The sequence below is a fragment of the Pinus tabuliformis genome, chromosome 4_2 (assembly GCF_031772625.1).
Source record: "Pinus tabuliformis cultivar Carrire ecotype Pingquan chromosome 4_2, CPIR1, whole genome shotgun sequence".
NCBI classification, from domain to species: Eukaryota; Viridiplantae; Streptophyta; class Pinopsida; order Pinales; family Pinaceae; genus Pinus; species Pinus tabuliformis.
This window is the reverse complement of record NC_142304.1, coordinates 354,551,654-354,578,160: the sequence shown is the minus strand read 5'-3', so window position 1 is coordinate 354,578,160 and position 26,507 is coordinate 354,551,654.

The following is a 26,507-nucleotide window of genomic DNA, read 5'->3' as shown; positions in this document are numbered from 1 at the left end:
AAGTGAAAATTTAATGAATGAATTAGTGTCCTAGCATATAGGAGTAAGTTGTTTGGCTACCAAGATTTCAGTTCCTTGTTTAGAATTAGTTCAAACGACTCCTAGAATAATGAGCTCGACCCCTAGAGGCAAGTGAATAGGTTTGTCTTGTCTATATTATGTAATTTCTAAGTCATTTTCAGGTTTGGACACTTGGGATTGCTTGGCACTCTATTGTACATTTCATTTCTGCAATTTTGGCAAAGACCAGGGTTTTGTAGCACTTGTTGGGATCCATGTGGCTCTATGTTTTGATGTTGTGTTTCTCTACGTATTTGTAAGTTCACTAATGTTTGTGTGTATCATTTTCCCTTCTCTTGTCTTCTGCAATTAAATAAATGAGTGATTAAGGTAGAATTCATTAGACTGCTATGCTCTGCCTTGTAATTTGGTTTAATTCTTCATGTTATCATCTGTTTGAGGAGGAACCTTGAGATATTCTTTCCCTCCTTAGCCCCTCACTGATCTGATCCATCCATTCATTCAATCCAAAGCATCAAAACGATTTCCTTCCTTGCCCCAATCAGAACTCTGCAAAAGCTAGGCCTCATCCCCGGACCCAAAATTTGCCTGCCCGTTTTTTCCAACAAAACCCCCAAAAACTCAACTCAAAACTTTTCACTTAATACCTAGCCTAAAATTAGTTTATATTTCAGTCATCTCAAGCCCCATAGCTCATCTTTCACTGAGATTGATTTAAAGAGAGCCCTCTCCTGTCCTCGTAGGCTAGCTACGAGGCTGAGCGTGGTTTGATGTGGACCTAGAACCTTGTCTTTTCAGCCTGACACAAATCTAGGCACTAACAAGTAGTTTCCTAAATTTACCATAGACTTATTTGCTATATATGCTCAAAATTTATAAGTTTTGATTTAAATATCCTCTTGTTCCTCTTTTTTCTAGGTTTCCCATAGAATGAAACTTGTAAGAAGCTACAATTCTTTGTTGCTGATGGCATTATTCCCTTGTTGATGCATCTCAATGATTTTAGAAGTTCTGCAAGACATTGTAGATGTCCTCCTATAGTCAGCCCCATTTATACAAGTGTTATTACTACAAAAATAACCCTCCACAAATTTTCCTACACTCAAATTTTGGAGCCACCTTGTGATCTTATGATCTATCATTTCAAGTTGCTCATAGTCACTTCTTTGTTGGTTGATGTTTTTCTAAAGCCTCTAAGTGTTGAAACCACTTGCTTACACATTCTTGTATTTTGATGCGTTCTTAAGAACACCCCTTACTAGCAATCATAGCAATCAATGTCTACCTTTGAAAATAGGCATTTTGCAGCCCTTGAAGACATGCTTACGCAGTCTTTGAATATAGTAACTGTTCAGTGCCTAGTAGTAATAACTGTGCAAATCCTGATGATATTTATTGTGCAACCCTTGGTGGTAGTGACTATGCATTTCATAAAGATAGTGCTTGTACAACCTTTGTTGATATTCAGTGCACATTTCTAGTTGATAGCGAGAATGAAATTCTCCAAGTTAGTTTCGTCACACTTCTTAGAGGCAGCCACCTCACTCTTGTCCGCTCCTCTTGTATGAAGAGTCTAACTCAAAGATAATTTCATAGTTTTCTTTTTATTTTGATATCTTTTCACTTTGAAGCATAAGTAGAATTCTCTCACTCTCATTTTAAACTATATTATCATTCGTGATAGTTTCTAAACTATCTCTATTGCACGCTTTTTCTTCCGTAATTATCGCTTTCATTTTCGTGATTGTAATTTTTTCTTTCTTTCACTTTTGTAAGTGTCAATTTTTTTTTTCTTTTACTTTTTCTTTCACATGTGTTTATTTCACTTTCTTTAGATTTAGAAAGTGTGGCTTTCACTTAGTCTTACTAGACTTGCAAGTGTCACTTTTTCTTGCTTTCATTCTTACATCTATCGCTTATGTTTTCTATGTTGTCGTGTGTCGCTTTCACTTCTTTTCACGCATCTTAAGAGCACCTTGGTACACTTTCTAGAGCAAGCTCCACTGTACTCTCTAGCACTAGTTTATGTTATTTATTCTTAGAACATGTGTTGGACAAATTCTTATGCCATAGTGCATATTTTGGTTGCATTGCAACACTTGTGTCGTAAAGGTACATATTAAGTGTCACATTTGGAGATAAGTGTCATTTTAATATTGTCACTGAATGCATGTTGTTTTTGGGTACTCTCTATCTCCCTGTCATGTGTTTGATAATTTATGAGTGTGTGATCATGTTTAAGTCATGTAATATTCTTTCACTCCTACCTTCTTGTCTTAATAGTCCCACACTTAGTCATTTTCAGAGTTGTCACTGTCCTTGCAACTTTCCTGAGGAAGGACCAACCTTTCTACCTCCTCCAACTGCACAATGTGTAGTCCTAATCCATAATGTTGAACCCTCTACCTCCTGGAACTACACACTACATATTCCTAGACGACAATCCCACTCAATTGTGCATTGCATAATCCTTGTTCTCAGTCACTGAGATATGTTAATCACACTTGTCGAATGTGAAGTCTTGATCAATTCTTCCTTGCCCTACACACTTCACAATAATAGTGGATAGTTGAAACTCTCCTATATGCTTTCAGTTCCCAACTACGTAGTCTTTTGAGCCTCTCCCTTAACCGCTACACACTATGCAGTCATACTGCCCAGTCAAACCTCATTGTCTCTCTAACTTCCTCAACTATGCAATCTCTTGTCTTTCCTTGCCTGAACTATGCATTGTGTAGTTCTAGTGGATATTTGGGCCATATCTGGGTCATTGTAGTGCTTCAATGTGCAATCCCATGAGTCTTATTCTCTATCAATACACACTGCACAACTATAGTACCTAGTCTTGCCTCCCTACCTCCTGATCTTTCCTACTATACAGTCCCTAACATGCCTTCTCCTTAGCCACTAAGCATTATGTAGTTATAGTGCCTAGACCCTCACTCTCATCCTACTAGCTCTGTGCACTATGCAAGTCCCAATATTCCCTCTCAATTTTTGTCTCCTATTCCATCGCAAGAAGCCTCACATATGCAAAGGTAGAATGGGTGATTATGGGATTGATGTTCTCTTGTCATGACTTAATTTCATTTTTGGTGACATCACCCTATCATGGCATGATGATGATCAAGGAGACCAACAAGAGATATCACAACAAGGACACTTTTAGAGACAAGTCACAAATATGCCATCATGAAAGAGTATCAAACCTTGGACCCTAAAAAATGGATGAAGACTGAGATGAGATGAAAGGCTATAGTACTTTAATTAGATCCTTTGTAGGATGAATATGAAGAACCTTGCATATAAATCATAAAGAATTGAAGACATGGCAGCAAAGAGAAGAACTTGGCATTGATACATTACAATGAAGTCTTATGTTATCATCTTCCAAGTCATGGCTTCTCAAGGTGTCATTACAAAATTCATATGTGGTCAATGTATTTTTTCCACATTATTTGTGGAATATAATTATGAAATTTCCCAAAAATGAGAAAATGTAATATGTGTGGAATCCCAAGGGTGCCACATGGAATGTGAAAATTCACTAGAAAGTTCTAAAGTCATATAAAAGCTCAAAGGTCACATGGGAGCTTAAGAGTCATTAGGGAAGGTCAAGAGTCACAAGGAAGGTGGAGAGTCACCTCATTCATTATATATACACCCTCATAGCTCAAGTAAAGAAATTTTAACCTTGGCTTCTCTAGTTCGGCATAGGAGAGAAGATTTTTCTTTGGAGGAGCAAGTGGTGACTTAATGTTCCACTATTGGGGTTAGTGTTGCATTTTTGTAATTGTGTATCTTGGGAATTTCACCTAATATTTGAATCTCTTAGAGCCTACACACTTTCATTCATATTTAGTGAATTATTGTATGACTATTCTTTCATTGCTTACAGTATATGTTTATGTTAATACATACTAATGAAAATGAACTATTTCCTTAGCTTTGGTATGGATCTTGTTAAATGTGAATTATTACTTGCTTTTATGATCGTTGTTATCTTTCGAACCACTTTTCAGGTTATTCAATTATTCTTTCCATAATATTGTGTGTCCTTTTAGGATAGTATTATTACTTTTCTAGTTGAGGCTTACTCTCTCCTTTCCCTTCTGTTAAAGTCGCTTATATACGTTGCAATTATATGCCTCACTATGTTAACTTACTTTCTTGTTTCAAATATTGTGTGCATAATCTCTTATGTTGATAACTACAACCAAGGAAAATATTTAAGACTGATGGTGGTCAGGCCTATCATCCACATGGGGTTGTTACTCCAAATAGTGTGAGGTCTAATTGGGACTTCATATTGGGGATACCCCATTTGTTGGAGAATTTCCAACACTGTCAAAAAGTGGTGCTAGAAGGAGGGTTAGCTGACAAGATGAACCAATGAAGTTTATTTTGAATCTCTTATATTGAATGGATTCTTCCCAAATCATAATCCCAAGATGTTTTTCAAACATATCGAATCTTACAATCCCCGCAGAAATCATTCATAACTTGTCACATCTCAAGTTTGATGGAAATGGTCCAACAACTGTGCTTGGGCATATATTTTATTCATTGAATTTTTCCTTCCTAATGGAATAGATTACTTAGGCTCAATTGTTCACCCTGACACTTGAAGGTCTGGTTAAGCATTGGTGACATACATTACTAGTTGTTTCTATTCATTCATTTGATCAACTTGTTAAGGAGATTCACGAAGATTTTTACAGGTATGATTATAAATATGTATATAAAAGGATCAATTTGCTTAGAATGAAACTCGGTGAATCATTAGAGGATTTTATTGATCATTTTCTTAATCTTTTCTATGAGTTTCCTGAAGAAGATATGGATTGGGATTTCTTCAGTAAGAAGTTTCAACATCTCGTTCTAGTCTCCTTGAAACAATTTATATAAGATTCTCCTGATGATTTTTCTCTTCCAACTTTTCTCGACTGTGAGACACCTTCATTCTTGGAGGAGGAATATATTTCTCCTTTTATTCTTTTCCCACCTCCTTTCTCATTATCAAACAAGTGTGTCCTCTGTGTCAAGGTTGGAGTTGTGAAATATGAAAACCAAAATGTTGATATGTTTCTCCCATATTCATCTTCTTCTGATGAACCAATTTTCATTCAAAGAATCATTCATGGTTCTCGTGATTCCATCAAATCTAATGTGGATCTTGATCCCTTCATTCTTCAAGATAACACTAACATAAATAATCCTAATCTTGAATTTTATTCCATTGAAAGTAGTGTTTCTTCAAGGGGTACCTGTCATCCTCTATCATTTACACCTTACGACCCTTTGTAACTTGATTCACTTAATCAATCCACTCTACCAGTGATCTTCCATGTGGTCTTGATCTTCATTCTTCTATCGTGATCTAGTGCCCCTCTATCTATTTGCTTGATGATCTATTTATGTCTTGACTTCACTAGTGTCTTCTTGTGTCATCTCCTTAACATCCTCCTTTAGCGTCATCCTACCATGTCAAGATAATAACACCTACAAATGGAGTTAACTCATGACAAGATGACATCAATCCCAAAATATCATATTCTATCCTATTTCTCATGCAACCTACTTACTGAGTTGGGACAATGCATAAATTTGAAGAGAGAGACCTTATGGTGCATAGTGAAAAGGAGTAGGAGGAAAGGAATGAGGGATTTGGAATGTGACTATGCATTGCATAGTTTGAAAGGGAGTGGGAGACATGACTGCATAGTTGAGGAAGTTAGGAAGGAATAGATGATAGGCCACCTCACTATGACTACACAATGTGTAGTTCTGGAAAGGTAGGGTGAATGTATCATGCATTTGAGTACTGCATGGACTAGGACATGAAAGAACTATTAATTGAAATTATGTAGTGTGCATTGAAGGCAAGGCTGGTTTGGAACTGCGCAGTGGGCAAGTGCAATTGATAGTGATTGAGTAGTAAGATTTTGCAGTGTGTAGTTGATGGAGGCAGTTCTCTGTGACCGTGAAATCCATAGTTCTAGGAGGTAGAGAGTGATTTACTGGGGTATTTGATTATGTAGTGCACAGTTCGAGGAGGTAGAAAGGTTCGTGCTTGGTCAAGCAAGTTGTGAAGAGAGAGAAAACTCCAAAATTGACTAAGTGTGCGATTAGTAGGGAAGAAAGATGAGAGTAGAAACATGTAAAAATAATTGAACATGATCACACACTCATAAAAAACCAACCACATGAAAATGAGACACTCATTATTCAAAATAAACATGCATATATTGAAACGAAAACAGGATGCTTACCTCCAAGTGTAACACTTGATATATACCTTTCAACACAAGTGTCGACTGTAATGAAAAAGTGCACAATAACTTTGGGATGAGTCCAATGCTTGTCCCTATGGAAGGTAGAATCTATTAACACAAGAGAGAGCACCATATCTACCTCTTAAATGTGTGCCATAATTGCCTTTCACAAAGAATGACACTTCCCCTAACAAGAGATGACACTTTGAATTCATTCAAAAGGGGACTTAAAAACTTAGGAAACAAGTATGGGATGACTCTAACAAATGTAAATGATAGTTCACATGATTAGAGGGAGGCTATAAAGTTTGAATATAAGCCAAAATTTGGAGGGTGTTGTAGCAGTGACAACACTTCGTGATTCACTGGAAGAACCCCAACTTCTTTGTGTAGTTCTAGCTTTATGCATAGATTTTAGTCTTTCAAGAAGTATTGATTCAGTATGTCGATTACCTCAACTTCCCCATTAATCTTGGTTATAGACATAGTCTCTCGTATTCTCGTTCTTTGTTATACATATTTACAAAGAATACCATATCTCAATTGTTTTGATTCGAGAGAAGGATAGTATATATTCACGAGGTTATAATGATCAAAGTTCTAGTTTCGTTTATGGTGTTGCTATGGTGCCAGCTAGCCTTTTTAGTACCCCGACGGAGTCACTTATAGGTAACACAAGCATTTCTTTGTTTCCAGTGAGCCTGTTTAATACCCCAATGAAGATGATTTCTTCACCTCTCTACACAATAATCCTTTCTCTTCTTTCACCCTTTATTTATTTTTAATATGGTCATTGGAATTTATCAGTGCTTATATCACTAGGGTTGAAGAGGGATCCTAACTTATTGAGAGAAAGAAGGGTTATTCCTTTAGAGACTATTATATACCTCTAAAATTAATATGTTCGCTTTGGTTTTCTCCTTTCCCTTCTCTACTTAATTGGTTCAGTAGGAAAAACATTGTTCAATTACAATACTGAGTTGAGGAATGGAGGACCTAAAATAGATACGAGCATCATGGTTCTTCTTATATCTTCTGCTCTAATGGATCATATTTTCCATTCAGACAACATTGACCTTATAGATATCAGACCCGAGCAAAGAAGAAGGACCAAAAGTTAACCAAGTGTTGTTGGATGTCAAAAGCCCTTTTATACTTCTGCCACATTGGTTAGAACCCAAGAAAACACTTTCACGCGAGGTCTTATTTACACATAATAACCACACATAATGAAAAAAGAAAATACTAAACATGACATGAAGCAAAAAAGCAAAAAAACAGACAAGGAATGAATATGTGCATAGGAAGGAATGAAACCTCGGGCTGTTATTAAAAGTAACATTTAAGATCTTGGGAATTAACAGGAAGAGATTCAATCTTCCCATCTAAATATTAAAGATGATAAGTATTGTGGCCAAGCTTTTCATGAACAAAAAAGGCTCTGATCCACAAGGATTTGAATTTGGTGTGTTTACCTTTTTCTTCATGGACCTTATTTCACTTCAATACTAGGTCTCCCACACTGAACTCCTTGTTCCCCATAGATTTCTTGTCAAACCAATGCTTGATATGATTCTAATGCATAAAAAACTTTTATTTTGTTTTTTCCCTTTCTTCCTCTAACTTAAGAAGGGTTTTTATCTTGCTCTGAACAACAAGGCATGGTTTACCTTGAGATTCTTGAGAAAGCTGTAAGGTCGGGAGGTATAAGTTTGGAGTAAGGATAACTTATTTTATGTACATGAGGAAGTAAGGGGAGGTCTTCAGAGAGGGTTTCAGTGTAACATTTCCATCCCACAAAGAATTAATTAATCAATTATGCTAGTTCCTTTGCTCAGAGTAAACGATTTTCTTTATGATGCGTATTAGATTCTTATTAGTAGACAGCTAAGTCATTTCCCTAAGGGAAGTAATTAGACAAGTGATTTAAAACAATACCATTCTCCAATGCAAAATCATTAAGTTTTAGTGATAAAACATAAGTTGCATTATCAAAAACAAATGTCATGGGAATGCCAAACCTAGTAATAATATTTTTCTTGAGGAAGTGGATGACTTCCTACTCGTGTACTTGTTTCAATGGAATTTCTTGATCCCACTGAGTGAACTAATGTATGGAAATTAAGATATACTAGTGTTTCTTTGATGAATGAGGAAAATTTTCACCAATAACATCCAATCCCATTTTTTGAAAATGCTCTTCGACGACAATGGGATGCAATGGAGCAGCTGACTTTGTATCTCAACCAGCACATATACATCATAACAGATATGTATAGGCATAGGTGTGCATCCTTAAATAATGTGGCCCAACCATAACTTGCCCACATGACTTTATGAGTAGTAGTTTCACCTGCATAGTGCCTACGAGCTGGATTGTAATGAAGGTCCTTCAATATCCTTTCTTAATATTGTGCTTCCAAGAAACTAAGTAGGACACCATTGTGGTGCTTTCAAAATATCACACCATGTATAAGTTTATAAGATAAATATTTAAGTCGAATTTCCATCCTTTGTTTCATTGATAAGTGTGAGGCTACAGTTCCCTACTTTATATACTGATGTACATAAGTGTACCAAGACGTGGATGTGTTTATAGGGGTAGCTTTCTCAATGTTATACCTTTCAATTTCCTATTCCCATCTAGAAGAATCCTCTTCTAGCAACTTGACTGCTTCTACTGCAAGCCAAAAGAGACCATGTAATTTTATTGTATGAACTAGCTTGAATTCTAGATCATATTCTTGAAGGCTTCTCATGAATTTTTCCCTCGTATCACCCAACTCTTACTACATGAAAATTGATCTAACCGCTAGGTGATGCAAAGAGATTATAACATGGGTTTTCAAGAGGTAAGGCCTAAAGTGTTTCACTGCATTGTATACTGCATAGGCTTTCTTAGCGATGGTGGGGTAATCTAATTTGGATCCCTATTGGAAAACACTCATAATTATATGGGTTGCTCATATCCATGATTGTTATTCTAAGTAAGAACATTTGTATTAGATGTGTAAAAAGAAAATGTATACAACAAGAAATATTTGTTAAAATACACACTATATAATGTAGCATCATCAGTGATCAGTTGTTTAATTTAGGCAAAGGAATATATCTCCTTCTAGTCCCATTTGTAAATTTCATCCTTCTTGATCATCTCTTGTAGTTTCTTATTAATCTGTGCATAATCTGAGATAACATGGTGTATCCCCACTTGGTTGGGTGATTGATGTATGTATGAGTCATTGGTCATAGGGAGGTCATACTCACTTAGTTGAGTTATAGAGTCATATTATTCTTTTGAAACATATCTCTGCAGACTCGGCATGTACTGAGGGGGAGCATGGACAACATAATGTATATCAAAAGGGAAGAATAACTTGGTCTGCCTTTTGCCCTTGATGTCAAAGGGGGAAAGCATTTTGGTGTTGCTTGTTATCTCTAACAATTTCTACAACTTGCAGTAATCAACACTAGCATGGTTGCCATCAAGTCCAAAGGGGGAGATTGTTGGCATTATGATACAAGTTTTTTCCTTGATGGCAACTCACACACATGTCAATTCAGTTTTGATGAAAGGCAACCCACAGTGTAACAGATCCATTCAGATGTAACAGGGCATTGGTACAGAAGAACATGACGATGGAACTAAAGTCTACTAATCAAAATGAAGAAGTTAAAGGTAAAGGATGGTGAAAAGTAGTTTAAGATGCATACGCAAGTCCACTTACTGAAAACAATGTATACACATAGGTCCACAAAACAAAAAGTGTGTATATGTATACTCGCACTCCCACAAAAAGGAAAAGCGTGTGTAAGTTGGAAAATCAAGGAATTTCAAGAGTAGAGAATACCAGGGATCAATACCATGGTTTTAGCCCACAATATTGAGCGAAGTAATGTATTTTATCTTGCCCAAGAATACCACGGGTCCTAAGTGGTTTTTGTCTGAGGTGTTGAAAAAGGCCTAAAACTATATAAGGAGGAGAAGATCATAAGTCCAAGGTGTGCAAGTGAAAAGGGTTTCTAAGTAATACTTCTATATGAAGTATATTTTATGTTGCAGGGGCTATGTTGGTGATTTGATCTGAAATATTTTATGCAACTTGAATTGGTTGGGCTAGATTTAATTGTGTACACTTGTTTTATTCTTTGAATGTCATGACTTGAGTTTGTCTGAAGTCTGGAATAGCAACGAAGTTATGAGTTAATATTTGTAGAGATATACGTTGGTTCACTTTGGTGAAGTTGCGTATACATGCCGGTTCGACTCTTCCAAGTAGCATATGCAAAAGAAAAGTATGTTGTTTAGAGATGATTGCTCTATTTGATCAGTACTATTGTTTTACTGTTGTTTGTCCATGAAGTATTCTTAAATCTGAATGTAAAACTGAATGAATAAGGAGTTTGATATCTGATTGATTGATTGTATAAGTGAGAAGGGTGATCTCTGCTACTGCCTGTGTAAGGCTCTGTAAATTGATAGTAGATGTTCAGTATATTTTTGTTTGGTACAGACTTGATTCATAAGTTTTATGTTTTAGTAGTTTTGAAGGTATACGTAGGTTTGATTAAAGGAAGTAGCGTATACACGTAGGTTGGGTTCAGTAAAGTAGCGTATACACTCCTGATGCATGATTTTTGAGGTTCCAGCTGGTTTTGAATGATAATGCAGGTTTCTGGGTTTAGCACTTTGCTTTGGTGATAGTGATCTGATTGTTTAGATTAACTGATTGTTGGTTGATGTAGTTTGAGTTTCAAAGTTTATGATGGGTCCGGTATGAACCAGTCTAAAAATTTATAAAATGTGGTCCCTAGAGGAAGAGAGAAGGTTGTAGCCTTCTGTAGGCCAACGCCTATGTACTAGTAAACACATTGGCTAGTACAAGAGCTAGTGAGTTGTAGCTCCCTTCTAGTAGAAGCTGGAAAACGAGAGAAGGTTGCAGCCTTCTGCAGGTGGGTGCCTACGTACTGGTATGAGTCTGCACCAGTAAAAGATTGTAAATGAATTTTATTATTATTAAAAGAAGATAGAGATGACAGCAGTAGGTGGTTTTCAGCCACATTTGGTTTCCACCTTAAATCTTGGTGTTCATGTGTTTCTTATGTGTGATGGCTTATTCTGTTTTTAATGCACTATTTATTAAGTTACTGATGCGCTAGTTATATATCAACACATGATAAATTAACTAAATCACAAGTTCTCTGGGTATACATTGGTTTCACTAATCACAGTAGCGTGTACATGATATTTCACTTCATAGAAGTAGCGTATTATTATTTATTGATTTGATAAAACTGATTCAACCCCCATTGTTGGAGAGGTAAATCCCCTCTACGGATAGAGGCGGTCCCTACTAGCCCAGCAGGGGTCTAGCAACAATCAGACAATGCTGCTATGCATGTTCCTAATTACGATTAAACAAGAGGTAAAGAGCACCTACTTGGATTCCTGCGCTGTCGTTTGACGAAGAGATGTTGCCTTCGCTCCTTCGCTTCGGCTGGTCACAATCCTCCGCGATCTCCGCGAATAGATACCTGCACACACGAAGAGGAAACAAACGCAAAAGTGAAATCTAGTAAAAGCAACCATACATCGGTCAGAAAAGATGTAATTCACATTTAACCATAGCATAGACAAATGAGAATGGAACAATAATAGAAGTCATCTATTATTAATCAGAATAGAGAAGAGTACAACCAAATGTTCTGACGTCGGTAACCTTCTCAGGAGGGGCCAGTCAGCATGTATCTCAAGCATTCACCTTTGAGGATGATTCTCCCAAGACAAACAACTCTCTCTCTCTCACACAAGCAACATAAAACAACCTTCCCTAAGCAATCAATCACTTCCACACCTAGCACACCAAACCTATAGTAGCAGCAATCTGAGCACTACAAGCTCTGTACAATCCAAGCTATTCCAAGCTATCTATAACTAGCTGCTCATGGTAATGGTGGGAGTTTATATAGGAGAAAGAGTCTCCTAAAAGGGTGGAAGGATGAGCTTATCTGCAAGGGAAGTTGTTGGAAAGGGTCGAACAGACATGCCATAGAAAGGAGTCGACATTCACAAAGCTAACAACCAAGCCTGGAGTTATCTAGAAGGCTGGCTGTTTGAACAAATTCGCCCAAACTGGATCAGCGCGGATTATTAGGAAACTGTCGCGTTGTCGCCGCGTCTCAATAACTGGGACAGTCATGTCAGCGCGGAAGTACACGGGAAAGGCGCGCTGTCGACCAGCGCGGAAAAGTGATGTCCTTCCGAGCTGGCAGCGCACGGAATACACTACAGGGCGCCAGTCATCGCGGATATTTTAGGAACAGACGCGCTGATGAACAAAACTTTAGAAAAATGGGTTTTTGGGCCAGTTCAGAAAGCAGGAGCTTAGTGATTATGAATTCTTGGCACAGCAGGGTGACTGACAGGAAGGCAGTGACAAATTACTGTGTAACAGATGCCCCCTAAAGCATGAAGACCGAGAGAGTGGGAGGGGTGAAATGCTTTACAACACACGCCGAACTGGAACACCACCGGGAAGGACCGAAAATCTCTGACAATCAAGTACATGCAGTCTAGGCATGGGCGCAGCCATCCAAAGGACATGCGAAAATGGTCTGTGGAATGGATGCAGCCACCCAGCTAAAGAGACCAATAGAATGATAAGGTATGGTCGCAGCCACCCATGAAGACTCAGGTATGGGCGCAGCCATCCATCAATAAGTCATGTAATGATCATCCACAAAATCACAACCTGGACCGTAACAGACAGGGATCCAAGGTCTTGCGCTCCATCTCGACCCGAACAAAGTACAAGTCCAGGCATGTGAATACAGGAGTTGAAGTCGAACATGCATGAACATCGTCTGATTACCAGTCAATGATGGAAACCGTTAACAGACGCGAGAGGTACCACCAATAATGACAATGGCCCTCAAGGTACTATAGGTACAATCCGTGGCGTATGAATCAATGAGCTGGTGTCGAACACCCACGGAATCACTCGATCGAAGGCCAGTGATGTAAGCCTTACGTCGAACACGAAGAACCTGCCATTGAGGCATGCAGGCTCCAAGGCACCTGAAGGGAGTCTCTAAGTCACCTTCCCGGATAATGAGTTGGAGTCAACGGGAAAGGACTTTGATCGAAGGTGGGCCATGATGTTTCCCACATCATCGACGCGAGACAGAGGTAAAATAGTTTGTGTGAGATAGCAGACGAGGTTGTATTGTTGCAGAGGTCAACTTCTCTTGAACATATGGCGGCACTATAATGGGTTTGGCAGTACTTGACATCAAATGAGCAGAGGATATAGTGATGATGGCAATGAGAAAATGAGAGGCCAAATAGGGTAACCCAAACCCATGGAGGCTAGTGAAAACAAGATGAGATGGCCCCACCCAGACACGAAGCAGTGGAGTGCCATGTTCAAGAGCGACGTACTGCCGACACGACTGTAATCATAGTTCCATTTTCCCCACCATTTCTGGCAGGTACCCCGATTATTTTTGGATGACAAGCTTGACGGGGATAGCATATGCTTGATGAGTATCATTTCGACAATACCCGATGTCATTGAGTGTTTAACAAGCCTGACAAAGGAAAAACTCAGCATCTTTTCTTGTTTCGAGAGTCTGAAAAGATCGCGGAAAAGGAGACTCCAGGGGGGTCCTTTTTCGTACAGTTGTGTCTCTTGAGCCCGAAAAAGTATAAAACTATGCTCGAGAGAACCGCCCGACCATTACGACCGAGGAGTACTTTTCGTGGATAGTGCCTTCGACCCGAAAAAGTAAAAAAGCGGTCGAAAACACGTCGTTTTAGAGCCGTTATCGAGTGCGAAACGACAAACACCCGACAATCTTTTTAGTTCAACGGTCGAAAAAAGAGCTTAAAATGACCGCCTTTCGTTTCTTTTAACGAGCTGAAAGGAGGCTCAGCTATCTTCTCTTGTTTAATGTCAGAAAAGAGCTTAGAGACGACATAATTGGGGACCAAATGCACGGAGAACCATCACGACCAAGCTGGTTTATCCGAACCTGCACAAGAACACTACCCGCATAAATCCATTCGATATGTGTAAAAAACATATTAAAACATGCATTCGACAAATCTAGGGCTAAAGTCATGGCAAAAGATGGTAGAAACCCAAAAATATGGTTATTTGTGAGTTTTTACTATAAATAGGGGGGGTGAGAAATCATTTTTACCATTTTGGGACGTGAAGGACGTGGAGAAGCCAGAAAGTTGACGGAGCGATTTCCAGCCTGTACGGACACCATTTCTTGAACTGCTTCTTCCAGGTAGGTTCTCCTTTCCTTGCCCTGCATTTTGATCATATTTGGTAGGATTTTAGCGTTCGAATTTGCCCAATTGGGCAAATTCTTGGCGCATAGATGCGCTCTCGGTCAGCACGGATATCCCTCGCGGGTCCGCGCTGGTCGAATTAGGACAAAACGCTGCCAACTTTGGGTCAGCGCGGAAAACCTGTGTTCTTCCGCGCTGACCTTGAAAAATAACAAAGGGCTGCCATGGCCAGCGCGACTGTTTTTAAAACAGCCGCGCTGGCGCGGAAAAATTTTTTGTTTCAATTTTGAACGTGAAAAATTCCATGCCAGCACTTCTAATTTCTTTTCATGGCTTGTGCAGGACGTAATGGCTTTCCAATGGCAGGAAAGAGTGCACGATGTCGAAGATATAGCTGCTTGGGAAAATGTGGATTGCTGCAATGCCATGCGGGCTTGCGGTTTCATGAAATTTTTCCTCACACCGCGCCTAAGAGCTCAGCATGATCTCCTCGAGCTACTGATCAGGGCATGGAACCCGGTGGATGGGAAGTTCACCATCCGGGGCCAAGATATTGAATTTGACCATATGGATATCTTCTTCCTGACTGGGTTGTCACGCCGGGGTGCGAGGCCCATCATAGAGGGACAACGACCTGGCGGCGGTCCTCTAGATGATCTCATGGCTCGAGTATGCCCGGAGGCTGAGAAGACGCGAAGTGGGAAAGTAGCAATCCCCACAGTGGGAAACATAGTCCTTCGCACCATCCTGTTCATGGTGACCCGGGCAGCGGGAAGCATGGCCAACCACGAGGCTTCGAAGACCCACCTCATGCTAGCTCTCGATTGCCTTGAGCCTACAGTGTTTGATTGGGCCACAGCAGTGACCAACAACATGAAGAGGCAGCTGAGCAACTGTCGTCGCGGGGAGACGAAACAGTTTGGCTATGGGTCTATCCTGGTCCCGCTCATTCTAGAGCGAGTGCCAGCCATGCGGCTGCAGGCGATGGCCGTGGATGCTCCTAGGGATCCCCGGGAGATGAGGGCCTCACGATGGGCTCGCATCATGCCACGCGGAGGTGGTGGCCGGCCACATAGCTGGGGAGCATTCTTCCGGGACTGGCTAGATCAGTAGGTTATCTTCATGGAGGACTGGCCATACGCGGGCATGGATTTCCGCAATGACCCTGATATGGTGCTGCCCCCAGGTGAACAGTGGGATGATGTAGGTATAACACTTTGACTTTTGAGTTTTTCAATGTTTTTGAATATTTTTATGTACATGTCTTAATAAATGTCATGGTATGCAGATGTGGGACCCACCAGACCGATTGGCCTGGCTGCCACGGCACGGAGAGAAGGACAGGGAGCTGGGGCCTTGGCCTTAGTCCCTCCAGGGGTTGACACGTCGGAGACTGTGGCTCGCAACCTTGAGGGGTTGCTGGAGGGAGTGCCTGACTACCAGGGGGTCGAAGAGGTCCCCTTAGAGCATCAGATCCATACAGTGGGGGTGGAACCCAGGGTACACCGCCTTCTGAGGCGGGTAGCACGAGCAGCTGTGTACTACAGAGAGCATCATCCGGCTCCATAGTTACTTAGGTTTTATTTCCACTGTTATTTTGAGACACATGACTCAGATGTACTGAGATTTTGGACATGTACACTTATTTTTTAGCGCCTTAGTGCGCCACACGATATATATATATATATATATATATATATACATACCGGCTTTTTAGATGGATCATTGTTACATGTGATGATGTCTTGTTTATGTTATGCAATTGTTCAGTTCAATTGTGATCTTATGTATGAATTTGCATGACACATGACCCATATATATTTTTATATTTTTTAATGCAAGCTTAAAAGCACACATATGCAAACTATGCTTGAAATGATCTATTTACATATGCTCATGGTCTTACTATGCTATCTATGTTTTCCTGTATGATGTTTATCTGTTACGCAAATGTCTATCTAACACATGATTTTCCAATGCATCAGTTAACGTATTTAATCGTCTGGGAATGTGTTGATAAGTAATGTAATCAAAATTTCGTTCCAACAATATTACACGTAGGTAAAACCTTAGTATGCGCTGGTCTCTGACGGAATATCGCCCGTTAAGTTGATGGACGACCAGCTGGGAGTCCAGGTTCACCACTAATTCTCGGATGCCGAGGTCAACTGCTTCGGCAAGTAATTCAATTACAGCGCTATATTCGGCAACGTTGTTAGTGGTACGACCTAGGCAGACACCCTGAAGGTCTAACAACTCTCCGTGAGGATCGTAGATCACCCACGCCACTGAAGACAAATTACAAGTGCTGCGGCAGGCACCATCAGCGAAACCAACATAAGGTGCACTAGACATCTGCACAGGAGAAAGAAAACATAATAAGAGGCAAACACGCCTTTATACCAAAGCAAAAACGAAACTCATGCATGAAAAACACAAAACACACGTATATACAAAGTGAGTGCGCGAAGTTATGCATAATATTTCTTCAGATATAGCCCGTTGCGGGGCTTGTCAAGGGGATTTCCTTCATAATCAATCAACTCATATGCGCCCTTTTGTAAAACTCTTTTCACGATGTAGGGACCTAACCACATAGATTCGAGTTTCCCTGCCCCCAGCTTATCTTTAGCTTGATCGTAGAGCAGTACTAAATCTCCCTCAACAAAGGAACGAGGATGAATATTCTGGTCGAAGTGAGCCTTGACTCTCTTCTTCTGTGCTTCGATAGCCAGAGAAGCCAAACGACGAGTCTCGTCTAACCGTTCTAGGTAAAGAAGCCGTTCCTCCACCGGAGTGGTGTTGGGAAGCAACTCGACAGCTAATTTTAATGAAGGAATCTCGCATTCGACGGGAAGGGTAGCCTCCAGTCCATAAACCAGTTGAAACGGGGTGAAACTGGTGGCGTCCTTCACAGAAGTCCGGTAGGCCCACAAGGCTGGGAAAATCATAAGATGCCAGTTAGACTTGTGCGTATTGACGGTGCGTTGAAGCATGGTGATCAAAACTTTGTTCACGGCTTCGACTTGACTGTTGCATTGTGGATAGTACGGTGACGAACTATCTTGGCGCAAGCCTAGTTGGGTCGTTAGCTCCGTCATCATATGATTTCGGAAATGCTTCCCGTGATCTGTAACAATAGCCTGAGGGACTCCGAAACGAGTGATAACATGATTGAATAAAAACTACGCCGCTATGTGACCGTCTTCGTTTAATGTAGGCATCGCTTCGGCCCACTTGGTGAAATAGTCCACAGCAACGATAATGTACCCATGCCCCCCGACCGAACGAGGGTTACAGGACGTATAATCGATGCCCCATTTGGCAAATGGACCTACGGTTACGACAGGGTGCAGTGGTGCAACAGGTGCATGTATCTTCCGGTGGTAGACCTGGCACTCGTGACATGCACGTACAATAAGGATGCAATCCTTGAAGATAGAAGGCCAGAAATAACCAGCATGGAGGATCTTCTGAGCGGTAGCGTATCCGGACATATGGCCGCCACAAGCGCCGGAGTGACAGTCATTCAAGACTCGCTCAGCCTCCTCGAGGGTTAAGCATCGGCGAAGAACAGAATCGACGCCGAGGCGGTACAGGGTATCGCCCAAAATGCGATATGGTTGAGCTTGGTGACGAATTCGTCGTCGAGCATCTTTCGATACGTTGGGACGAAACGAAGACGTTTGTAGATATACGATAATGTCCCCGTACCACGGGTCGAGGGTGCTGATGAGAAACAACGTTTCATCCGGAATATGCTCCTCTGAGCGAGATGGTGCAGACTGAGATGGTAAGGAACAGAGCAGTTCAGCGAAGACCAGAGATTTCTTAGACTTGGCTGCAGTGAATTCCAAGTCAAACTCTTGGAGGATTACGATCCACTTCGAGTATTTGCCCCCCAGCAACTGACGTGACAAAATGTAGGTCATGGGGTTGCAATCAGAGATCACGGTCGTCGTGCGCAACAAGATATAATGACGGAATCGTTGGACGGCACAGACAGCTGCCAATGCCAACTTCTCGACATATGCATAGCGAGTTTCCGTATCCAGAAGGTTGCGGCTAAGATAATATACAACATGCTCGGTGCCATCATCATCGTCTTGCACTAAAACCATGCCGATGGTGGTATCGGCGGCAGCCAGATAAAGGGTGTAGTCACGGTGGTAATTCGGAGGTCTTAAGAGCGGAGCTGAGACAAGAAGGTCTTTAAGACGCTCAAAAGATTCTTGAGCGATAGCGTCCCAGCGAAAGGGCGTGTCTCGCTTTAATAATCGTGTGAAACCCTTAGCCACCTCGGCATAATTTGGAATGAATCGTCTGAGAAAATTAGCTTTTCCCTGCAAGCTCTGTAACTGCTGAAGAGAGGCAGGGGGAGGAAGATTCAAAATGGCCTCGACCTTAAGGGGATCCAGATGAATACCTTCCCGGGAGACGATGAACCCGAGCAGTCGGCCAGATTCTACGCAGAAGACACACTTATGCGGATTTAGTCGAATACGGTAGTGTCGACAGCGGAGAAAGATTTCGCATAGATGAGATGGATGGTCTTGACGTTTAGCTGAATGAGCTGGAAGGTCATCCAGGTAAGGCTGTACGATGTGTCGGATATCATGAAAAGCATACGACATCGCACGCTGGAAAGTGGCACCGGCATTTTTGAGACCGAAAGGTAGCTTCTTGTAAGCGAAGGTGCCCCAAGGACAAATGAAAGCAGTCTTATGCTGGTCTGCGGGGGCTATGTTGATCTGGTTGTAACCAGAGAAGCCGTCCATAAATGAATAAATTTCGCTTCCTGCGCAGTCATCAATAAGCTGATCAATAAAAGGCGTAGGAAAGTTATCTTTTGGACAGGCGCGATTGATGTCGCGATAGACAACACAGACCCGAATAGTGCCTTGCTTTTTATTCACAGGGACTATATTGGATACCCATTCCGTGAGAGGAATGGCATAGATGAAACCAGCTCGAAGGAGTTTTTCAACTTCGGCCTTGATGGCTGCAGCCTTTCGAGGGTGCACTGGGCGTAAACGCTGACGAACAGGCTTAGCGCCGGGGTAAGTAGGGATTTTGTGCTCCACGATACTGGGGTCAATGCCGGGCATTTCCTCGTAAGACCATGCGAAAACATCACGGAATTCACGAAATAAAGCGGTATAAAGTTGAACTTCCTCAGGAGTGCATGTGACTCCAATGAAAATATTCTCGACAATCCCTGATTTGACAGAGATGTCGATAGCCAGGGTTTGCGTAATGTTACCCATGTTGCCTTCCGAAGACACTTGATATAACTGAACAGGGGTTTGGAGAGGCGGGGATGGGACACATGAAGCAAACCGCTCGAGACATGCGACCATTTCCGAATGAGGAGGGAGAAACGAAGAGCGATGGTGGTAATCTAACCAAGGGAGCTCCTCGAGAGACATAGTCTCAATGATAGCCTCGTCGGAGGGAAATGATTCCTTCAGGGGATCCGAAGTGGCCTCTTCTCCCAACCAAGGGAAGTGGTCATATGAATCGGGAACACTGCTCAGAAAAGCAGGTTCAGGAGGTGGAGCCGATGCAGTGACAATCTCGATGTAGTTGAGCTCGGCAGGACTCAACGGCATCATCTCGCCCCAAGAGTCTTCCTGATTCAAGGGAGGGAGAACCCATGGATCAGAACGCACTGTAATCATGTTAACGGAGGCGAGATTCGGAGGTGGGAGGGGAAAGACTCCCATCAAGGAGGGATCTTTGAATAATCCAGCACCCACACTCACTAGCGACTTGGAGGTATGCTCTACGAATGGCACATTCCCTTCAGAAGAGGAAGCAAAAAAGGATAGCTGGTCCACCGTGACGATTTTCCCTTGATGGGGGAAGTGAACGACACGGAACAAGGAGGAAGCCACGGCTTGCATGGAATATTTCCAGCTTCGTCCAAGGAGGAGGTTGTAAGTGAGATTAGCGTCAACGACTTCAACCTCTACTTCTACCATTTTCCCTTCTAAAGAGATAGGCAGTCGCGGGAGGATACCATACGGACGAGATTCTCTTCCATCGAAAGCTTCCAGGGTCGTAGGAGACTGGCTCAGAGCAGGAGAACCAATAACCTTCCAGCAAGCAACCGACATGATGCAGGTTGAGGCACCTTCATCAATGACTGTACGATGGATCGTTTTGCCGTTGATGAGAACCTGTATAAGGAAGGCCACCTGATGAGGCAGTCTTTGCGTGAAACCCTCGAGATCAAAAGAAATTAAATCTGAATCTGCCGGGTCTATGCCACCAATCGCTGATAGCAAGGACTTCCTCTGGGAGGGGCAGCTCTGGAGGACTTCTAATGCGGACATAGCAGACGGAGCCTGAGCTAAGTCCTCGACAATGCTATAATGCTGGGCAGCACGAGCATTGGGGTTATAAGATGACTTCCTGAGTACACCTTTGGGAGGGGGTCGGGGGATCGTCTCGGTGCTGGGCCGTTCGAAGTGAAGGGGACCAGAACTGGACGGAGGAGCACTGGAGGGAACCTCCGGCTCTTTCCCGGCTGAAGATGGATAATCTTTCGCTTGAGTTGAAACATGGATGGGGATGGTTCCAGCCATGAACACCTGAGAACCGAACGAGAAAGAGGATTGGGAAGGGTCTGCCACCTGATGCGTCTGCTGGGATGGGAAAGGCTCTTTAAGCACAGCAGGAGGCCCTGGAGCACCTTTCAAAAGCCGACTAACCTCGGACCGCCTGGGGCAATCTTTGGTGTAGTGATCCTCTTCGCAGATGAGACAAGGATACTTAGGCTTCCGTTTGGCTCCTTCCTCGGAGGGAGGTTTAGGAGGGTTCTGCTTGGGCTGCCCAGATTTATCTTTGGCCTTCCCTTTCTTTTTGCCTTTCGAGGATTTGTCTACCGCGGTGGACTGAACGGCGTTTACCTCGGAGCTATTCCCAGAAATAGATTGGCCCTGAGGAGCATTCTCTTGAGAGGCGGTCTGTTTCTGCTTCCCAGGGTTCGCGGCCGATTTCTTAGATGATGAATTTACCGAACCAATAACTCCATCAACAGAAGGCTTTGGTGGAGCTTTGGGTTGTCCAGGCCTCAGGGCGTCTGGCAAATACTCATACAAAGTACCTCACTGAGAATACACTAAGTCGAGGTACTGAGCTCGCGCGATTGCTTGCTCCTCAGTTACACACGCCCCCATTGCGATATCTTTTGCAATTTTAGGAACAAAGGACGTGGTAAACCAGTCGGTTAGGAGTTGATCAAGAATCCAAAATTTAATCAAGTGACGGCGCCTTCTCCATTCATGTATATGATCAGAGATGTGCGTAGCCGTATCCTGTTTGAGAGACGTGAGCAGATGGGTCCCAGTCTCATACCGAATGGGTAACTGAAAATGAGTTAAAAAGGCCATAGCCAACGAGTTGAAATCTGAAAACATGCCGCGATTGAGTTCGATGTACCATTTAGTAGCTGAACCAGTGAGAGTCCTCTGGAAGAGGCAAAGCCGGATAGAATCATCAAGCCACGAGTTAGATGAGCACCAAAGGTGATAAGTCATTACATGGGCCTGAGGGTCCTCGCCGGCTTTGCCGTCAAACTTTGGACAGTCACCTGGTATTTTGGTTGGAACCGGTGGCTAATACGGATTATGCAAAATAGGGTCGTTTGTTAATTTGGACACATCAGGTAGTTCCAACGTTGCTAAAAATGGTAGCTGCGGGTTAAAGGACATCTGTGGCTGCGGATTCGAGGCGACATTAGGGTTCCACCCAGATGGTGGTTGCCCCCACGAACTCTGTCCGGACGGGCCCGGCCCAAAAGGGCCTGGCGCGTAAGAATTTTGTCCCGATGGACCCGGCCCAAAAGGGCCTGGCGCATAGGGAGTTTGTCCGTAGGGGTTTTGTCCGTATGGATTTTGGCCATATGCGGACGGCTGTCCCTGTGTCTGCCCCCCAGCTCCCCATGTACTAGCAGCTTGCCCGGCAGGTGCACCATATTGGTAATTTTGATAAGGAGTGACCTGTGGTTGCTGATAATTTTGATAAGGAGCATACTGATTTTGCCCCTGGGGTTGCTGGTAGCCATATGACTGCTGGGTCCCATACGGAGCCTGGTAGGCAGGCTGCGTTTGGTAAGAAGGTTGATAACCTGTTTGAGTTTGAGGCCCATGGTAATGTCCTTGAACCGGCTGGGGTTGAACCATATGTCCCGAAGGTTGACTCGGTCGGATTTGAGATGGACCTAGTTGGCCAGCAGGATAGACTTGCTGGGCACCAGGTTGTCCATGCGCCACCAAGGGTCGTCCTTGCGGAACGGATGACTGAACTGGCTGGATCGCTGGTTGACGCCGAGGTTGGCCAGCTTGTCCAGGTTGACGATTAGGGCGGACAACGGGTTGACCTTGCTGTATAGACGGTTGGCCCGTTTGCCCCCCAGTGTGAACGGATTGAGAAGAGGGCTGGGCTTGCTGCATGGCAGGCTGCCCTCCTTGGTGTATAGGCTGAGCAGAGGGTTGGCCTTGCTGTATAGTAGGTTGCCCCCCTTGCCCAGAAGGATTCGTGAATTGAGCGGTAGGTTGGCCCTGTTGAACATAGGGTTGTCCACCCTGCCCAGGGAGATGACCAAACTGGGCGGTAGGTTGGCCCTGTTGTACATAGGGTTGTCCACCCTGCCCAAGAGGATACCCTTGTTGGACCACTGGTTGATTTTGAGGATTGTAGACTGACCCAGTTTGTCCAGATGGGTACCCTTGCTGGAAACCGAGTTGGCCTTGTTGAATGGAAGGTTGCTCTGGTTGTCCAGTAGGTTGACTCTGATGCGAATATGACGGACCTCCAATGCCCATGGGTTGTCCTTGGTAAGATTGACCCTGTGGGCCCCCAGATTGTCCTGGGTCAGGCGGGCCATAAAGTGGTTGCCCCTGGGGGGTTTGCACATAAAGCGGCTGGCCTTGATTGGGTGGTCCTATGGGTTGTCTGGGAGGATCCCGGTTCCCATGGAGAGTGTGAGTAGCGGGATCATACTTGACGTTCAACGGTTCCTTGTTTTCTTCGAAAGGACGATGAGGAAGAACTGAAATGTTCTCGAGGTACTCACCGTTTTCATCATAGTAAAAGAAGGGACCTTCGTAATCTGGGTCCGTTATGGGTTGCCCAAAAGCATCATACGGCCCCGACCCTGGAATGCCACCAGAAAAGGGACCAGCTTGAGGGTTTGCAGACGAGGAAACCGGTTCAGCACTGACAACCGGAGTTGGACGTGCTATACAGACAGTAGGTTGAGTGGGAACTGAGGTAACGGGCGTGTTAAACCCTGTCGTAAGGGGTGTACTAAGGGGCTGCGAAACAAAGGGCCCGGTGGAGGCAATAAGACTAGGATCCCATATAGTTGTAGAAGTTGTTCTAGCGGCTATCCTATCCCTCACTGATTGATATCGTGGAGGGAGGGGAGAGAAAGCCGGGATCGGGGTCTCGATGTCTGTCACCACGAGCGTCTCACCGGTGCTGGAAGCTGTCTCATCCATGTGGGAAGAAGACATTGGAGACGACATACCAAGAGGGGTACGAGGGGTACAGGGGGTATAATCGGGCTCCCAGATAGGATTCCAATCTTCTATGTAATCTTCGTCGCCTGGGGCACGTACGTTGATAGGCTGGATACTCGGAACAATAGGAAGAGTACCGCTTACAACTGGTGCCTCTGGAGCAACAGAGGATGGAGAACCTTGATCACTTAGACCGGGAGTTAATGGGTCAGCCAGGATGACCAGACCCCTTAGGAAACCTAAAGGAAACTAACGATAAAACCCTACTCAAAACTATCGCACACAAGATCTAAAATAGGTGATGTTATCGTGGCCAAATTAATTTTAAGACATAAGAACCAAACTTGACCTTTTCATGTTTCAGGAGTCGAGAAAAGGACGAAAAGATGACTCCAGTCTCCTTCGAATTTTTAATGAGCACGAAGTGACAAGATGCTCACAAGCACCTTTTCATTTAGGGAGTCCGAAAAGGATCAAAAGTGACTGCTCTGGAGACTCTAGGTATAAGGTTTACCAAGCAACCCGTAAAACTGCTTATACACCTCAGCAATCGTATGAGAGCCAAGGACTTTCCGTACTGCAGTCAATCTTCCCGAATGCTGTGTTCGGTGCGTTACGGTTCACAAGGCGGCAGACTCGGCTTCCTATGGCTAAAGGATAAAAGCCTAATGGGGTCTCCCTATATACGTGACGGTACGTGGGAGCACAGTCCGTGTTAGACCACTATCGAGTCACAGAAGGAGGAATCACCCAACCTAATGTGAAACAACAGTGACTATGTTTAAAGACGCCGGAACACGTCTCTAACCTAGACCTCTAGATATTTTAGTTCCAATGCGTTTTTAGATTCATTTGGTTCATTTTACAGTTGATCTTGAGATTAAGTTTCGATTTCAAGCTCTATCGTATGTTCTCTCGCAATTACCTAGATGCAAACTACATGCCAAAGAATTTCATTTTGTTCGATGAATTCTAGCTTATGAGAGGGCAAAGAATTTTGACCAAACAAAACAAATATAAGCAAACAAGCAACTTGATGCAACTAAAGCGAGGAAAGGAAGCTTTTTCTTTTGAAAATGCAAATCAACGAAATGTTCTTTTCCTTTTCAATTTTTTAAAGCAAAGTTACTAGTTTGATTTCCTTTCAATGACACAAAGCATCTAAATGAATTTGGAGGAACCGGAACACCAAGCAAATTACTTAATGAAAGCACACAAAGTTCCCAAAACACTCGACCAAAGCTTCCAAATCAAAGGAAAACTAAGTTCTGCACGAGCTATGTGATCTAAGCTCGGCAAGACAAGCAAGGATTGCAAGCAAGGAGAAAGTGAAAAACCACTCGGAAACACAAACCAAAGCACTCCAACAATCACTGAACCAGTGCATAAACAAATCTGAAATCGGCTGGTCAAACAAGCAAACAAGATTCCTACGGTAGGCTTGACACACACACGGCCTCTAGATGTCCTAGGGCCAGAGCGCGAAATCAATGGAGAAAAGCGAACACCCGAAGGATAAGAGTCACAACCAGTCAATTAGAGACCCAACACAATCCAGCAACTGTAAAAGTAATGATGAAAACACGAACCAAGCAGCGAAAGCAAAAGGGAAGGTATTCGCAAAATTAGAAAACTGAACAAAAACGGAACCCTATGGAACCAAGCTCCGCAATCAAGCAGTTCAGAGTTCAGACAGTGAAAAGCAAGTCATAAAACAGGTGGAGAGAAGAAGGGATAGTCACAGCAAAAGGTTCAGGAGGCCAATTTGGTCAAAAATGAACTTTACAGGATCAGCGCGGGTAGCCTTCAGCAACTCGGCGCTGACAGGAGGAGGCCTGTAGCAACTTTGCGACGTCAGCGCGGAAGGACAGGGATAAAGCGTGCTGTCTCAGAAAAACGAGGTCAGCGCGGAAAGAAACCACACAGACGCGATGACACAAATCACAAAGAAACGGGGGCGCGATGTCAGCGCGGAAGGACACGAATAAAGCGCGCTGTCTCTGGTTAGCGCGACTGTTAGACGTACAGGCGCGATGGAAAGAATACCAAAGGAACAGGGTCGCGATGTCAGCGCGACTGTTCTGAATTAAAACGCGCTGAGAGAAAAAAAACAAGCAACGCCAAAACAAAAACTTCCAAAACCAAAGGCAAGAGCCTTTTAACGATTAAGATACTTCCCAGAAGTACCCAGAAAGTTCATAAGCAAAGAGACAATCCCAAAAACTCGGAAAAGAGACCAATCAAAGTCAAACACAAAAGTGGACTCAAGAGACAAAAAGGCTGGTCCCCAGCGGAGTCGCCAAATTGTTGGAGAGGTAAATCCCCTCTACGGATAGAGGCGATCCCTACTAGCCCAGCAGGGGTTTAGCAACAATCACA